Here is a 13,757-nt window from a genome sequence, read left to right on the forward strand (position 1 = left end):
GGCAAACTTAGTTCCTGATTCAAAAACAAAGAAACCCAACGTGGAGTAACTTTTATGTGAAACTTTGGATCCTTTTTACAAATCCTGCGCCAAAAAACGAACCCGCCACCGCTCTGACTAAAAAAAGCAATTATCCAGTTAGGGTTTGGCTTGGGGTTAGGAATGCTGATTACTCCGGAAATTAAAACTTTTAAATCATTTATAACCCTAACTTTACGAATGATTTGCTTGCTAATTTGTTCTTTTAAAACTTAGCGGGGTGTTTGTCTCAAATCTCGCATTTTCCCATTATTGTCAGGGTCTTGGTATAAAAGAATCGAATAATTATGTGCTAAATAATGATTTTCATTGCACTAGTTCAGGGATGGCGAACTTTTTTGATGAATGGGTCGAAAATAATATTTTTATCGCGTACAAGAAGAGAGTGGGTCACATATATTTAATCAATGTTTGTATCAATAAAAAAAACTTCTGAAACAAATCTTATGAGTTTCTGTTGGTGTTGGTGTAGTTTTGGGCTTTACTTATGCAGTACTTCTATCAGGGACTTTTTATGGCATTCGATTTTATGAAATAAGAGTACGAAAACACGGATATGAATTACCAAAAACGTTTATGACGATGCGGCAAACTATTTCACTGTTCCAAAGCGTTTGGAGGGAATTCCACTCTGATAGTGTTATATTTTTTGATCAGTTTTCAACCACATTAAGGCACTTCTACACTGCCCCGTTGTTATATCAGATTTCTAGGTTTTTATTTCAAGTCTGAAATTTTTTTTTCTCAACGGCATTGTAGGCGATAAACTAATAAAAATCAAAGTGGCATCTAGTTCTCGTATTATCTCGACGTTGCGAGAAATAAACAGATCAATTGCATTGTTATGTCATTAACTATATCAGAGCCAATAGCTGAATATCGGTACACGGCGTAGCAGACTTGCGTCTAAGATTAGGGGTTTTGAAAATATCCATACCGGTTCAAAAATTAACAATTTGAGAATAAGCGATCGCGGCCCCGACGGTACATTATAATAGTTTAGTTATTGTTAGATTAATTTATGACCGGTTTTATCAATTTTTATTACTAATATGTTAGCATTTTATTTTTATTTTATTCGTGCCTTGGCGGGTCACGAATAAAACGCGGTGGGTCACTTTGTGACACGTGGGTCAGTGGTTCGCCATCCCTGCACTAGTTCGTTAAGTGTAATTGTTTGAACTTGTTATTTAGACACAGTTATGTTGAACGACAGCTCTCCTATAAGGACTCACTTCAGTTCTGGATATAATGACGCATTACGTTACGCAATGGACGAAAATCGTCTGACGCAGTGTCCCATAACAGTATTTCGACAGTTTTCGATTAATCACTGTAATTAGCAAATTGATAGCAATCAGCTCGGATGCATTGTCACTGTCTAGCTTAATGTTCATTGTTAGTGTCTTCGGAGACGTTTCTGATGTTTAGTATTGGTTTTAGTATTACTAATTTTGCAGTTAGAAATACCAATTTGGATTGAAGTCAGATTCGGGGTTAAATGCGAAATGCCCGATTGTAATTAATATATAGTTTTTGACTGCAGGTTGGGGCTGTATTATAGGTATATCACTTAAATAACAGCGGCTTTTAGATTTTAGTAATGCAAGATTGAGTTCACTTTGGATAAAACTTTATTGAATAGTGTCACCTGGGGATCTAAAACATGGGGTATGTATCTAATCAGTCTCAAAAAAAGTAATCTATAAATAATTTTATGCATTTAGTTATGTGCTGATATTTGTAAATTCTAATTGCCACTGTACACTACCGTAAGATTTGTTTAGATATCCGCATGTTATATTCGGTTTGTTCATTGTTTTCTGTAGGTTTCGTTCGAGATGTCGACGTTCCTGATTTTGTTTCAAGTACCATCGTATGACGTGTTATGAAAGAATAAAACCGATTTTAAGTTGGATTCATTTGCGGCAAAACTTTGAGGCAAAGAAAGCGAGAAGGGCACTTTATCGCTGTGAGTCGAGTTGCTTGAAAGCTGAATATAGTTGACAATAAATCAATTTGGCTGAGACAGGGCATGGGGCACGTTGACAATGATCTCCATTCACGTAAGCCAGGAAAGCAGAAGGTTAACTCATTCTTAAATGTTATCAAAACAAGAAGAACCGTGTTCGCTCGCGAGGTTATCAAGTGTGGATGAATGAGTGAGTGAGATCAACTCGGAGTATAATATAATTTCATAAAATGACGAGAAGATTACTGACTATATACGGATAATAAAATCAAAAATATTTCTTACATTGTGACTAGATTTCGGGACTACTTCAATTTGGAAAGTAATGCATTTGGAAAAAATACCAGTATCTGGAAGCTACAGACATGAGTATTTTCAGTCAATAATTTTGATTTCGAACAAAACATAACGTTAATATATAATTGCTTTTCAATGTGAATAAGAAGATTCTTTAAACAGGGTTATTGTCGAAAATATCGTACGTCTCAAAAACTTACGTATGTCATTATTCTTCTCCAAATCTTTGTAGTCAGAATCTCCTCTTCCATCAATGAATTGAAACATCATCATACAAATCTACATTCTACGTTGGTCACCATACATAGATAGACGAGCAGGGAATCGCCTGTATCGGTATTTATCTGCAATTAAATTATAATTCATTAAAACAGTGTTTAAATTCATTATGACGTCATATTGGACCGGTCTGGCAAACAAGGAAGGATACAACGAGAATATCGGTTGGAAACCGAAGACTTATCGATCGATAGTTGGGGAATCCCCCAAAACAGAAACTGCAGTTTCGATTCATCCGCTCTTGTAACTTGCGCACTGCGCATCGCACACACACACTCGGCGGGTCTCAAAATTCTCTCTCTTTACAAAAATCTAGATCACTATATCAATAATTGATTGATAACTCGCTAATTATACAACATAATTCGCCCAAATTCAATAGACTTCTGGTCCGATATAAGATGAATGCACATGCGAAATCTGGAGCAGATTCAATCTCGCTTTCGTGAGATATCGCGTGCATCTAGCAGACAAACATACAGACATACAGACAAATACCTATCAACATACTTACTGATTGAAATCGATAAGTAATAATGATGAAAATTTACATACCAAAAAAGTACCAACGTGTAGCACCTACGCTTTTAACATTTTTCACAGCTGAGGATGACTTGAAACATGCATAAATGAATTCAGTCACTGAACCATTGGATTGAAAGAACATGGGCACAAAGAATGTGAATAACAGCATTCGCGATTTAGTAAGTGATAGTCCATAATTAATGCTGATAATATAAAACGAACATAACACTGAGACGTTTCTTTGGAAATTTGCTCAAAGTCACCAAAACTCAATGTGAAGCTACCGACGACTACTAATATACCAAGGGATACTGACACTATATGTATAGAGAATAATGGTAATGCGAGTTAGTAAATATCAACTGCCGCGAGGCTTGAAGCAGTTCGTGTTAATTTGATTAAGAAATAAACGAGAATATCGGTCAGAGACCGTTGACTTAACGATCGAAAGTTAGGGGATCCCCCAAAACAGCGCTCTTACTCCATAGTGACACTTTGTGTCCCATCACTAATCAAATAATATCTTACAGTCTTACTTACTTTGATCTTTGATCTTACTCTTACTTTGATCAATATCAAGAAACGAGTATAAATATAGTATTATTAAAGCGTATTAGTGTTTTACTATGTTTCTTGATATAAACTTTTATGTGCGTCGGTAGGTCAACTGAACAGATAAAAGTACTGAAAGCTGAAAGTGAATTTTTGCAATCGCTGAAGACTTGAGCACACCGCACGGCACGAGTTTCAACTGCGTTTTGCAGGTTCAGGAATTGCCTCATTGCTGCTCACAGTCGTCGGTTGCGGTCACATTTAGTCGTAGAAGCGCTTGTCGTAAAACATTTCTCCGAACCCGGACATGCAAATGAGACATAGCAGATGACACGCAATATGAGCAGAGTTCAAAATCGTACTTCACAAGAGATTGTTTCAAATGTTCTCGAAGTCTCTAGTAAAGTCTGTCTGGTTTTTATTTAACCTCCACAGAGCAAAGTATTACTCAGGGCAAACTTAGTTCCTGATTCAAAAACAAAGAAACCCAACGTGGAGTAACTTTTATGTGAAACTTTGGATCATTTTTACAAATCCTGCGCCAAAAAACGAACCCGCCACCGCTCTGACTAAAAAAAGCAATTATCCAGTTAGGGTTTGGCTTGGGGTTAGGAATGCTGATTACTCCGGAAATTAAAACTTTTAAATCATTTATAACCCTAACTTTACGAATGATTTGCTAATTTGTTCTTTTAAAAATTAGCGGGGTGTTTGTCTCAAATCTCGCATTTTCCCATTATTGTCAGGGTCTTGGTATAAAAGAATCGAATAATTATGTGCTAAATAATGATTTTCATTGCACTAGTTCAGGGATGGCGAACCTTTTTCGATGAATGGGTCGAAAATAATATTTTTATCGCGTAAAAGAAGAGAGTGGGTCACATATATTTAATCAATGTTTGTATCTATAAAAAAAACTTCTGAAACAAATCTTATGAGTTTCTGTTGGTGTTGGTGTAGTATTGGGCTTTACTTATGCAGTACTTCTATCAGGGACTTTTTATGGCATTCGATTTTATGAAATAAGAGTACGAAAACACGGATATGAATTACCAAAAACGTTTATGACGATGCGGCAAACTATTTCACTGTTCCAAAGCGTCTGGAGGGAATTCCACTCTGATAGTGTTATATTTTTTGATCAGTTTTCTACCTCATTAGAGCACTTCTACACTGCCCCGTTGTTATTTCAGATTTCTAGGTTTTTATTTCAAGTCTGAAATTTTTTTTTCTCAACGGCATTGTAGGCGATAAACTAATAAAAATCAAAGTGGCATCTAGTTCTCGTATTATCTCGACGTTGTGAGAAATAAACAGATCAATTGCATTGTTATGTCATTAACTATATCAGAGCCAATAGCTGAATAACGGTACACGGCGGAGCAGACTTGCGTCTAAGATTAGGGGTTTTGAAAATATCCATACCGGTTCAAAAATTAACAATTTGAGAATAAGCGATCGCGGCCCCGACGGTACATTATAATAGTTTAGTTATTGTTAGATTAATTTATGACCGGTTTTATCAATTTTTATTACTAATATGTTAGCATTTTATTTTTATTTTATTCGTGCCTTGGCGGGTCACGAATAAAACGCGGTGGGTCACTTTGTGACACGTGGGTCAGTGGTTCGCCATCCCTGCACTAGTTCGTTAAGTGTAATTGTTTGAACTTGATATTTAGACACAGTTATGTTGAACGACAGCTCTCCTATAAGGACTCAGTTCAGTTCTGGATATAATGACGCATTACGTTACGCAATGGACGAAAATCGTCTGACGCAGTGTCCCATAACAGTATTTCGACAGTTTTCGATTAATCACTGTAATTAGCAAATTGATAGCAATCAGCTCGGATGCATTGTCACCGTCTAGCTTAATGTTCATTGTTAGTGTCATCGGAGACGTTTCTGATGTTTAGTATTAGTTTTAGTATTACTAATTTTGCAGTTAGAAATACCAATTTGGATTGAAGTCAGATTCGGGGTTAAATGCGAAGTGCCCGATTGTAATTAATATATAGTTTTTGACTGCAGGTTGGGGCTGTATTATAGGTATATCAGGTAAATAACAGCGGCTTTTAGATTTTAGTAATGCAAGATACATTGAGTTCACTTTGGATAAAACTTTATTGGATAGTGTCACCTGGGGATCTAAAACATGGGGTATGTATCTAATCAGTCTCAAAAAAAGTAATCTATAAATAATTTTATGCATTCAGTTATGTGCTGATATTTGTAAATTTTAATTGCCACTGTACACTACTGTAAGATTTGTTTAGATATCCGCATGTTATATTCGGTTTGTTCATTGTTTTCTGTAGGTTTCGTTCGAGATGTCGACGTTCCTGATTTTGTTTCAAGTACCATCGTATGAAGTGTTATGAAAGAATAAAACCGATTTTAAGTTGGATTCAATTGCGGCAAAACTTTGAGGCAAAGAAAGCGAGAAGGGCACTTTATCGCTGTGAGTCGAGTTGCTTGAAAGCTGAATATAGTTGACAATAAATCGATTTGGCTGGGACAGGGCATGGGGCACGTTGACAATGGTCTCCATTCACGTAAGCCAGGAAAGCAGAAGGTTAACTCATTCTCAAATGTTATCAAAACAAGAAGAACCGTGTTCGCTCGCGAGGTTATCAAGTGTGGATGAATGAGTGAGTGAGATCAACTCGGAGTATAATATAATTTCATAAATTGACGAGAAGATTACTGACTATATACGGATAATAAAATCAAAAATATTTCTTACACTGTGACTAGATTTCGGGACTACTCCAATTTGTAAAGTAATGCATTTGGAAAAAATACCAGTATCTGGAAGCTACAGACATGAGTATTTTCAGTCAATAATTTTGATTTCGAACAAAACATAACGTTAATATATAATTGCTTTTCAATGTGAATAAGAAGATTCTTTAAACAGGGTTATTGTCGAAAATATAGTACGTCTCAAAAACTTACGTATGTCATTATTCTTCTCCAAATCTTTGTAGTCAGAATCTCCTTATCCATCAATGAATTGAAACATCATCATACAAATCTACATTCTACGTTGGTCACCATACATAGATAGACGAGCAGGGAATCGCCTGTATCGGTATTTATCTGCAATTAAATTATAATTCATTAAAACAGTGTTTATATTCATTATGACGTCATATTGGACCGGTCTGGCAAACAAGGAAGGATACAACGAGAATATCGGTTGGAAACCGAAGACTTATCGATCGATAGTTGGGGAATCCCCCAAAACAGAAACTGCAGTTTCGATTCATCCGCTCTTGTAACTTGCGCACTGCGCATCGCACACACACACTCGGCGGGTCTCAAAATTCTCTCGCTTTACAAAAATCTAGATCACTATATCAATAATTGATTGATAACTCGCTAATTATACGACATAATTCGCCCAAATTCAATAGGCTTCTGGTCCGAGATAAGATGAATGTACATGCGAAATCTGGAGCAGATTCAATCTCGCTTTCGTGAGATATCGCGTGCATCTAACAGACAAACATACAGACATACAGACAAATACCTATCAACATACTTACTGATTGAAATCGATAAGTAATAATGATGAAAATTTACATACCAAAAAAGTACCAACGTGTAGCACCTACGCTTTTAACATTTTTCACAGCTGAGGATGACTTAAAACATGCGTAAATGAATTCAGTCACTGAACCATTGGATTGAAATGAAATTGGCACAAAGAATGTCAATAACAGCATTTGCGATTTAGTAAGTGATAGTCCATAATTAATGCTGATAATATAAAACGAACATAACACTGAGACGTTTCTTTGGAAATTTGCTCAAAGTCACGAAAACTCAATGTGAAGCTACCGACGACTACTAATATACCAAGAGATACTGACACTATATGTATAGAGAATAATGGTAATGCGAGTTAGTAAATCTCAACTGCCGCGAGGCTTGAAGCAGTTCGTGTTAATTTGATTGAGAAATAAACGAGAATATCGGTCAGAGACCGTTGACTTAACGATCGAAAGTTAGGGGATCCCCAAAACAGCGCTCTTACTCCATAGTGTCACTTTGTGTCCCATTACTAATCAAATAATATCTTACAGTTTGACTTACTTTGATCTTTGATCTTACTCTTACTTTGATCAATATCAAGAAACGAGTATAAATATAGTATTATTAAAGCGTATTAGTGTTTTACTATGTTTCTTGATATAAACTTTTATGTGCGTCGGTAGGTCAACTGAACAGATAAAAGTACTGAAAGCTGAAAGTGAATTTTTGCAATCGCTGAAGACTTGAGCACACCGCACGGCACGAGTTTCAACTGCGTTTTGCAGGTTCGGGAATTGCCTCATTGCTGCTCACAGTCGTCGGTTGCGGTCACATTTAGTCGTAGAAGCGCTTAACGTAAAACATTTCTCCGAACCCGGACATGCAAATGAGACATAGCAGATGACACGCAATATGAGCAGAGTTCAAAATCGTACTTCACAAGAGATTGTTTCAAATGTTCTCGAAGTCTCTAGTAAAGTCTGTTTGGTTTTTATTTAACCTCCACAGAGCAAAGTATTACTCAGGGCAAACTTAGTTCCTGATTCAAAAACAAAGAAACCCAACGTGGAGTAACTTTTATGTGAAACATTGGATCATTTTTACAAATCCTGCGCCAAAAAACGAACCCGCCACCGCTCTGACTAAAAAAAGCAATTATCCAGTTAGGGTTTGGCTTGGGGTTAGGAATGCTGATTACTCCGGAAATTAAAACTTTTAAATCATTTATAACCCTAACTTTACGAATGATTTGCTAATTTGTTCTTTTAAAACTTAGCGGGGTGTTTGTCTCAAATCTCGCATTTTCCTATTATTGTCAGGGTCTTGGTATAAAAGAATCGAATAATTATGTGCTAAATAATGATTTTCATTGCACTAGTTCAGGGATGGCGAACCTTTTTCGATGAATGGGTCGAAAATAATATTTTTATCGCGTAAAAGAAGAGAGTGGGTCACATATATTTAATCAATGTTTGTATCTATAAAAAAACTTCTGGAACAAATCTTATGAGTTTCTGTTGGTGTTGGTGTAGTATTGGGCTTTACTTATGCAGTACTTCTATCAGGGACTTTTTATGGCATTCGATTTTATGAAATAAGAGTACGAAAACACGGATATGAATTACCAAAAACGTTTATGACGATGCGGCAAACTATTTCACTGTTCCAAAGCGTCTGGAGGGAATTCCACTCTGATAGTGTTATATTTTTTGATCAGTTTTCAACCTCATTAGAGCACTTCTACACTGCCCCGTTGTTATTTCAGATTTCTAGGTTTTTATTTCAAGTCTGAAATTTTTTTTACTCAACGGCATTGTAGGCGATAAACTAATAAAAATCAAAGTGGCATCTAGTTCTCGTATTATCTCGACGTTGTGAGAAATAAACAGATCAATTGCATTGTTATGTCATTAACTATATCAGAGCCAATAGCTGAATAACGGTACACGGCGGAGCAGACTTGCGTCTAAGATTAGGGGTTTTGAAAATATCCATACCGGTTCAAAAATTAACAATTTGAGAATAAGCGATCGCGGCCCCGACGATACATTATAATAGTTTAGTTATTGTTAGATTAATTTATGACCGGTTTTATCAATTTTTATTACTAATATGTTAGCATTTTATTTTTATTTTATTCGTGCCTTGGCGGGTCACGAATAAAACGCGGTGGGTCACTTTGTGACACGTGGGTCAGTGGTTCGCCATCCCTGCACTAGTTCGTTAAGTGTAATTGTTTGAACTTGATATTTAGACACAGTTATGTTGAACGACAGCTCTCCTATAAGGACTCAGTTCAGTTCTGGATATAATGACGCATTACGTTACGCAATGGACGAAAATCGTCTGACGCAGTGTCCCATAACAGTATTTCGACAGTTTTCGATTAATCACTGTAATTAGCAAATTGATAGCAATCAGCTCGGATGCATTGTCACCGTCTAGCTTAATGTTCATTGTTAGTGTCATCGGAGACGTTTCTGATGTTTAGTATTGGTTTTAGTATTACTAATTTTGCAGTTAGAAATACCAATTTGGATTGAAGTCAGATTCGGGGTTAAATGCGAAGTGCCCGATTGTAATTAATATATAGTTTTTGACTGCAGGTTGGGGCTGTATTATAGGTATATCAGGTAAATAACAGCGGCTTTTAGATTTTAGTAATGCAAGATACATTGAGTTCACTTTGGATAAAACTTTATTGGATAGTGTCACCTGGGGATCTAAAACATGGGGTAGGCTTGCACGTAATTTACGGAATTACGGAATTATTTCGAGTTACGGAAGGGAAGTTACGAATTACGTAAAGTCGTAAATATTTGTCGAGCTCTTTCACGATTGAAACGAGCTCTTTTCAAAGCAGTCAATTCCGTCGATTGTAAAAAAATGAAAGTTTAATGAGTAGAGTTGCGTCAATCTCAGCCGTTTTTCTCTCTTTTGTTACGGGGGTAAGGCATGACGCGTTGCCACCCCCGTTTGAAAGAAAATTTTAATGTGCAATTTCATCTACAAAAAAGCAGCAGCCTCGTTTTACGATTGCGCATCTTGGTTTCCCGGGCAAAACGATATTATTCTCTGCATTATCACGCAATTAACACCGCCAGACTTTTTTGTCTTCACGATATGGTATCTTTTCGGCGCTGATAATGAATGATAAATAAGAATGTGTGATTGTTGATTGCAATTCCGGAAGTCGTATTTTTCTTTCTCTTCATGAAACAGACATGAAACGAATATTACCGCCGTTATGGGCGCACAAAAGGAGAGAAGGGACTTTCTTTTCCCGACTCAATCACTTCTATTTATACAAATCACAGACAATAGAATTTATGAGCATTAATTTACAACGAGTTACGGGTAAGAATTTACCGACGGCTATCGCTAACAAATCACAGCGCATTGAAAAGCAAAATAGAATTTATTAGCATTAATTTACAACGAGTTACGAGTAAGAATTTACAGACGGCTATCGCTAACTGGTAGCAACGAAGACTGTGAAAAAAGTTATTTCCTCCCCTTATTGCGTCATATTTTCAAAAAGCGATAGATTACTTGGCGCCGTGATAATTAATTTCGCGCTTATCAAACAGCAATATGACGGTGGAAGAGAAATTACGTAATGAACCAACGCAACTTCGTCTTTTCGGCATCGGTAAAGCGATTGAGACGGCAGAGAAACAACAAAACGACGGGATTTCCCGCCGACCGGTAAAATTCCTTTGTGGACCGGTGACGATCAAATATAATCAAGTATGAGCCAGTGTGTTTATTCTGTGCGAGATTCATTTTCTATTACGAAATCTTGATGTTCTGTTACAGGTTTTATCGTTATATTTCTGTCCGGACTTGGCCTTGCTCAATATGTTTTTCACAATGCCTCGCATTTTCGGCCAAATGTGATTAACTGTCTTTACCAAATGCGGCAACTTATTTTTATTTATCGCGGACTCGAATACCACCGCCACTCAACCAAACTTGTGTCAATTTTGGGCGATAGCATCGTCGATTTGAGTTAGAAAAACGAGTTAATTTTTTCGTTAGTGCAAAATAAATGTCACAAAATGCATTGTTTTGCGATATAACTTTGTATTTTCGGTAAAGGCATGTCATATAAGTACGGCATTTAAATTATGCGCAAATAATTAATATTTGATACAAATTTATCGCAAATAATGTTATAACATTTAGGACGCGGAATGATTTAATGTAAAATGAGGCATGGTAATCGGAATATCGTCAATAAGTCGGCATCAATAATTATTATAAAATGCTAACTAGGTGGTGAAGTGGGATAATGTAAAAAACGGTGCAATGAGAAGTCTTCGTCGCGAGGCAAGCGCAATTATAATCAAACGAGAGAATACGCTCGTCGTAGATTTAATAAATTGGAATTCCGAAATTTTCATTTAATACGAAACTCGATTTAAAAAAAAAGTCAACTATCGTTTCATAAATATCCGTATACCAGTGTCGGTAATGACAAAATTGATCGCATAAAATTGGGACGGTTAATTTGCGAAGGCGATAAAGGAAAATCAAAGCTAACACAAAAGTTAAAAATCAAAATAAAATTAATTTGAATATACTCTTTGATATTTGTCTTTAACATATTTCGCCGGCGAGTAGTACTGCCAGGAATATGAAAATCGAACTTCGATGTCCCATTCGGAAAAGAAGTGGATTCAAATGGTTGTTATGATAGGTTTTTAAATGTGTGAAAAAATATCGCAATTACGGGGTCATTACGTAATCAATTTTGACGTAATTACGGAATTGATTTTTGTCAATTACGTGCAAGCCTAATACACACGTATATGTAGGAATGAGTTAACCTTCTGCTTTCCTGGCTTACGTGAATGGAGACCATTGTCAACGTGCCCCATGCCCTGTCCCAGCCAAATCGATTTATTGTCAACTATATTCAGCTTTCAAGCAACTCGACTCACAGCGATAAAGTGCCCATCTCGCTTTCCGTGCCTCAAAGTTTTGCCGCAATTGAATCCAACTTCATAACAATTAATACGATGGTACTTGAAACAAAATCAGGAACATCGACATTTCGAATGAAACCTACGGAAAACAATGAACAAACCGAATATAACATGCGGATATCTAAACAAATCTTACAGTGGTGTACAGTGGCAATTAAAATTTACAAATATCAGCAGATAACTAAATGCATGAAATTATATATAGATTACTTTATTTGAGACTGATTAGATACATACCCCATGTTTTAGATCCCTAGGTGACACTATCCAATAAAGTTTAATCCAAAATGAACTAAATGTAACTTGCATGGCTAAAATATGAAAGCAGCTGTTATTTACTTAGTATAACTATAATACAGCCATATCCTGCAGTCAAAAATTATATTTTATCCACAATCGGGCACCTCGCATTCAACCCCGATTCTAACTTCAATCCAAACTGGTATTTCTGACTGCAAAATTAAAATACTAAAACCAATACTAAACATCAGAAACGTCTCCGAAGACAGTAACTAACAATGAATATTAAGCTAGACAGACAGACAGTGACAATGCATCCGAGCTGCAGGATTTGTAAAACAGATCCAAACGTTTCACAGAAAAGTTACTCCACGTTGGGCTTCTTTGTTTTTGAATCAGGGGCTAAGGTGCCCTGAGTAATACTTTCCTCTGTGAAGGTTAAATAAAAACCAGACAGACTTTACTAGAGACTCCGAAAACATTTGGAACAATCTTTTGTGGAGTACGATTTTGAACTCTGCTCATATTGCGTGTCATCTTCTATTTCTCATTTGCATGTCCGGGTTCGGAGAAATATTTTACTACAGGCGCATCTACGACTAAACGTGACCGCAACTGATGACTGTGAGCAATTCCTGAACCTGCAAAACGCAGTTGAAAATCGTGTCGTGCGGTGTGCTCAAGTCTTCAGCTTTCAGTACTTTTATCTGTTCAGTTGACCTACCGACGCACATAAATGTTTATATCAAGAAGCATAGTAAAACACTAATACGCTTTAATAATACTATAATTATACTCGTTTCTTGATATTGAAGAAAAATGTTCGATTCTTATTCTATTGCAAATTTTGTTTCATCAATTTTCTAACACAAACGGGGTGCTTCGAACGCGATTTTATGCATTTATATGTTTTTAAAAAACGCCAAATGATCTCAAGTATTGAAAAAATGAATCATTTCGAATGCAAGTAGTTTAGAAACGGTCTATTTCTGTCAATAACCTAACAGTAACTTAATCAATACTGGCTATGTGATTTTCAAATTTTTCTCAGTATTGTTGGCGCGTTGGCCCGTTTTTCAGCTACTAATTTTAAGTCATATCTCAGATAAAGTTTAGTAAATGAAAGGTCGGTACATATTTTCATTGGTAAAAAATAAGTTAAAATAAAAAAAAGTTATCCGCGATAGTCATTTAGCATTTTCGATGCATTTTCTTCATACCGTATTTCTAATGTTTCGACCTGCTTGCCAGCAATTTTTCGATATTATCGCATATACGACATACACCTTAACTCCAAAGTGTTTTTTTTACTTTCCTAC

The 13,757-nt window shown here is 36.2% G+C and overlaps 1 protein-coding gene across 3 annotated transcripts in view; it reads right to left on the bottom strand.

Moving 5' to 3' along the window:
• Nucleotides 1-7,128, bottom strand: part of LOC144428077 (S-phase kinase-associated protein 2-like) — a 287,944-nt gene extending 280,816 nt beyond the window's left edge. Inside the window, exons 1-2 of one of the 3 annotated variants that reach the window (XM_078116748.1) lie at nucleotides 6,626-7,128; nucleotides 2,509-2,652 (exon numbers count right to left, since the gene is read on the bottom strand). The gene's annotated coding sequence lies outside the window, so the exon portion shown is untranslated. The remainder of the gene's footprint in view (nucleotides 1-2,508; nucleotides 2,653-6,625) is intronic. The other 2 variants (XM_078116750.1, XM_078116751.1) reach the window with 2 other exon arrangements.
• Nucleotides 7,129-13,757: the final 6,629 nt, after the last annotated feature.

This window comes from Styela clava, chromosome 10, assembly GCF_964204865.1.
Source record: "Styela clava chromosome 10, kaStyClav1.hap1.2, whole genome shotgun sequence".
NCBI lineage: Eukaryota > Metazoa > Chordata > Ascidiacea > Stolidobranchia > Styelidae > Styela > Styela clava.